The sequence below is a fragment of the Zea mays genome, chromosome 4, assembly GCF_902167145.1.
Source record: "Zea mays cultivar B73 chromosome 4, Zm-B73-REFERENCE-NAM-5.0, whole genome shotgun sequence".
Lineage (NCBI taxonomy): Eukaryota > Viridiplantae > Streptophyta > Magnoliopsida > Poales > Poaceae > Zea > Zea mays.
The window spans coordinates 91156411-91161336 of NC_050099.1; the positions used below are offsets into that span (position 1 = coordinate 91156411).

Below are 4926 nucleotides of genomic sequence, written 5' to 3' on the forward strand. Positions count from 1 at the left end.
CCTTACAATCGACTATAATAATGACACAAAACATTGCGGGTCTTTTAAGTCATTTCATCTTTAAGTCGGTTCACCCCTTCTGTCACCGTGTCGAAGCTCTATAGGTGATAACTTTGGCGCTGCTTCTGATAGGATCTGTCGAAGGTGTTCTCTTCCTTTAGGATCTTCGGCTATGAAGCATAGCCCCAACAATATTCATATCACAAATTCACACAAGTCCAAATACATAAGTTCACAAATTCACATAAGTCCAAATACATAAGTTCACAAATTCATATAAGTTCACATCCATAGTTCACATTTTTAGTTCACAAGGTCAAACACACAAGTTCAAACATTAGCTCCATCGCTCTCGATCAGGACATCGGATTGTTGTTCGTAGCTCCACCACTATAATTGAGACATCTGTCCGCAAAGTCATCGTGAGGGGAGGAGTCACTTGATGAGAGTCGGAATCCTACAAAATAAACCAAAATGGTTCACGAAGGTGATAACTCCTGCAGTTGTGATAACAACAAAGTTACAGTTGTGTAGTGTCAATGAATATCCATTCTCATCGTTATATGCAATATGAAGCACATCATAAACTTGGAAAACGAAAAGAACTTTTCAACGAAAAACACAGTAAACCAGGGAAGGGAGGGGTATGCTTCATTAAGACATAACTTACAAAGCACAATGCATTACAAATCCCTCAGAATAGCTAGATAGAACTGTACATATATTTACAAATTCTATCTGTTCGTACATGAGCTACATTCCAGGGGACTAATTTGAAAACTAAACAAGATCAACATGCTTTTTTATTTGCAAGAAAAAAAGATACTAGAAGTCAAGCAAAATTAAAAACTCAATCCTAAGAAGCCTGCTGATTGTATTCCCTTTGATGAATTCCAATATTAGTACATATTTTATCTTGACCACTTCAATAACTATTGACAGCAGCACCGAATAAAATCCATTCTACTTCTGATCCAGGAGGAGCAGAGAGAATCTTACCTACAATCCGGACCAAGATTCGTCACCATAAGATTAGTTGTGGGGCGCTTGCCATGGCCTCCATAACTACCACGAGGACTTGGGCTGCGAGTTCTTCTCCTGTGACCTCTTGGCGGCGATGGACTGTCATCATCACTTCTTCCCATGTTGTTTTAAGAAGGCAAGAGAAAATAGTAAGATTCTTCAGAAATGGCACAATAGTAATTCCGTTCATCTAAATCATGTGCTTATATGTTAGACCGTCTTCAAAAGAAAGATCATCAAAATCACAATTAGTAATCAAAATCATGCACGTACTTATATATGCACTTAGCTGTCTACTCAAACAGACACCAACTCTTCTTTTAATTATTGTAAGTAGGTTACACTAAAAGAGAATTGGGCAACAGGCAAAACATAAGACATATTTTTGTTATAAATCGGTTGCTTCTTTATCTGTTTATGTATATGCAAGGAATCCAACTCCGACATGGCGACTTGTATCTTAGAATCGTCTTACCAATAGAATAAATTTTAGAAATGGTGATTAAAACACACACGAAGGGGGGAGTGCACCGTCCCCCTTATTTGCTCTACCCATAGAGACATCCTGTACCCGAAAATCTGCAGGTGAAAGCACACCAGATTAGCAAAGCTCATTTGTCTCTATATGAAAATACAATATTTTCCTGTGTTGCCTCTATAGGGATGTACGGTGTTGGCTAGTGAGTTAGTTTTGTTTAGCATTTAGCACTATAATAGAAAAAAACTCGTTAGCACTAGGATCTCTTTCTGGGTATTCCTAGTTTAACATATAGTCCCATTTCTGTAAGCAGCAAATGTTTGTGCCATTGGCTTGGCCCACATTGTGAACTCCATTTTCTTCTTAAGGAAACCATACATAGTTCTACTACGAATTACCGGAAAAAATCTCCTAGGTGTTCTTGGAAGGTTGGAAGGGAAATAACACAATTCAAATTGTGATATGAACTTCTGTTTTTGTCATTTTGCCACAGAAAATATGATATACAAAACAAGGTAGCACTGCGGCAGTACTGCAATACCAAGTTACCAACTTATCACAGTTATCAGAACTGAGGCATATTACCTGTCCACGAGGAGCAGAAAGCATATTTGCCCATGTATGCTGGGGTTGGTACACGACTAAAGGTTTATGGAAGAGATAATACACTGATCCTAAACAAGGTGAAAAAAAATCCTAATACAAGCCAAATTCTAACACAGATAATAAATGGGTTCTAAGACCTAACCTACCAATAAAGAATCCTTTGCGTAGGAGTACTGGTAGGATTTCCCTCAGGCCACATTGGAACTACTATATAAGCTGAAAATCTCTCATTCGAATAAATCTTGTTTGCAATTTTCAGTGCTATCTCAATGGGTATCAGATTATTAGCACCTGCAATGTACTGTACTTCACAGTCCTGAATTTTGGAAACTTCAGATGATCATAAGGGAGAAGTAGATTTTTATGCTCACCAACATCTCTATGTGAATCCCAGTTAAATGAAGAGCCAAGGAAGTACTGGTTCTCAATATAGATGAAATGTTGAGCACCTCGGATGGCATTCACATATGCTGTATGCACGCTCATATCAATCAGTACATTTTTCCCACAAACAAGATTCTGTTAATCAAAGCAAAAGTTTGTATTAAGCACAAACAATGAAGCACTGCATATGTGGTCAACATAGGTATAGTCTAGTACATTTACCTTACTAGTGGCCTTCCGTGGATCTTTTGGAAAACCCTTGACAGAATTCGAATCAATTGATCGGAAAATCTGCTTTCTAGGTGAAATTTGCTCAGGGCTCGACCATGAATGTCAGAATTATTTATTTTGCAATGATTTATGGAGCCCTTTGGTAGACTTACCTGCACGTCCCATCTCTCTGGATCATCGTCATTTGAATAGATTTCGTCGTCAATAGCAATAATATCAGGTATCTTGTTGATCCACAGCAGCGAATCATTATGCGACCTCGACAATTTTGACAGTTTCTTAGCGGCACTGCGCTTTGATGCCTTTAACCAGCGCTCCTCAAAGTTTTTCAGGACATCGTATGCTTCTGGACCGTCGATCTTGGAATGCAAGTCATGCCATGGTTCTCTTGGGCCGCGAGCATCTTCAACCTGAGAGTAAATTATCGGCACATGAGGATCTAACAAAATCGCAACAAGCTTCCTGTCTCCTGATAAAGGAAAAACAAAATGGAACAAAGTTCCAGAACAACAAGGATGGAATTCTTTTGTGGCCATTGCATAAGGTTCTTAGTAAATTCAGTTTGATACGGTAAATGTGGAAAACTACGCTCACCGCAAAATTTGGGTTGTAGTAGTCTTCCTTGTGAAATGTCTGAAGAGTTCGAAATAGAGTGTGCTTTGGTGTATCATATCGGCCTCCACATAGATCAAGTCCTCCCATGAAAGCAACGATCTTCCTTCTATGATTCCCAGCATCAGCATCCAAGATCACTGTCTTCTGGTGATGAGTAAGGATAGTGCCTGTTTCCTGGAAACAATGGTTATTACAATCAATGCAGATTCCAGATTGCAGTGTGCTTATGTGGTTGTCAGACATCACAATAGTTTAAGCTGAAGTATAAGACCTGTTGCTTCACCCAGCTGTGCCTCTTCCCTGCAGATCGTGGGCAAAGCAGTATCTGGACTGAAGAGTGCTTGAAAAATCTCCGGGTCTCCTCATCCCTTGTGCCCATGTAACCTTCCTACAGGCAAGAACCCAATAAGCAAACAGGCTTTGTTCGTGTTCTACAACGGCATGGGTACTACGGCCTACGACGTACCATCTTGATGCCAAGGAGTCTTCGGGACGTGGGATCGTCCCACACGAGCAGCAGCACCTGCACGCCCTCCTGCGACTTCCTCCTGAGCAGGTCGCCGAGTGCCATGTCATCGTGGCCGTCGCGCACCAGGTGGATGGTGTGGAACATGGACCACCCGATGATGTAGATGAGCCTCCGGGCCTGGCATATGGCATCGTAGACGTCGCGCCAGCACTGGCCGTGCTGGTAGCCGTCGCCGTTGCCGAGCCTTACCTCCGACAGCTTCAACACGCACACTGTCCTCCTCTTCTGCGCAATGAAACCACTCAATCCGGTAGCCAGTTTCGAAATGCTGGTGTGCCGAACACCGCATAAGTCCAAGGCAACACGACGACGCCCGACCATCCGCGACGCGATAACGAACTAGGGTTCCTCGATAGGGAAAACGACCGAATCGACTAGACAAAACGCAAGTTGAACATCATCCAACCGCGTGGGACTCGAAGCGGGGCAGACCAGGGGGGAGTGCACCGCAGCGCTCACCTCGGCGGAGCAAATCAGACGAGGGCCCTGACGCAAATCAGACGAGGCGTACATGTTTTTGTCTAGGTCGCGGTGACGGCGCGGTGGCGGCGCGGGCTCCCGGCGGTGGCGCGGCGGCGGCTCGGCCTGGCGCTAGTGAGAGAGGAGCGCGTGTGGGCGCGCAGGATGAGACAGGGTGAGAGAGAGATGCGCGCGCGTGGGACTTGTGGATTTAGTTTTTCAGGATTAAGTTCGACGGTATCTACAAGTCCGACGAATTTAACTTAACAATGTGAGTACCCACGTTCTTAACTCGTTAAGTTGGACGGTTTTATACAGTACCCACGAACTTAACTTAAAAACGTGGGTACCCACGTTCTTAACATAACCATGAACTTGAGTCATCAAGTAAGAACGTGGGTATCCATGTTCTTAATTTTACTCACGAATATTTATTAGTTTCTTGTAGTGGAGTGCCCGATAGCCAGACTGCCGCATCGGATTTTGTTTAGCTCCGATTCGTGACAGCCTGGCCCTGGCACTGGACCGATCCACCCACGTCCGCGGGCGCAGTGGCATCGCAATGATGTCTGCAATAATCCCGGCGATGGCGAGGACCGGA

The 4926-nt window shown here is 43.4% G+C and overlaps 1 pseudogene across 1 annotated transcript; it reads right to left on the reverse strand.

Annotated features, from left to right (window-relative positions):
- Positions 1–224: 224 nt before the first annotated feature.
- Positions 225–4522, reverse strand: LOC100381855 (phospholipase D beta pseudogene; annotated as a pseudogene). The gene is made up of 9 exons (NR_159426.1): positions 4326–4522; positions 3804–4091; positions 3609–3725; positions 3317–3511; positions 2714–3132; positions 2479–2626; positions 1499–1602; positions 1000–1137; positions 225–457 (listed from the first exon to the last, which is right to left on the reverse strand). The product of NR_159426.1 is annotated as a phospholipase D beta pseudogene (transcript).
- Positions 4523–4926: the final 404 nt, after the last annotated feature.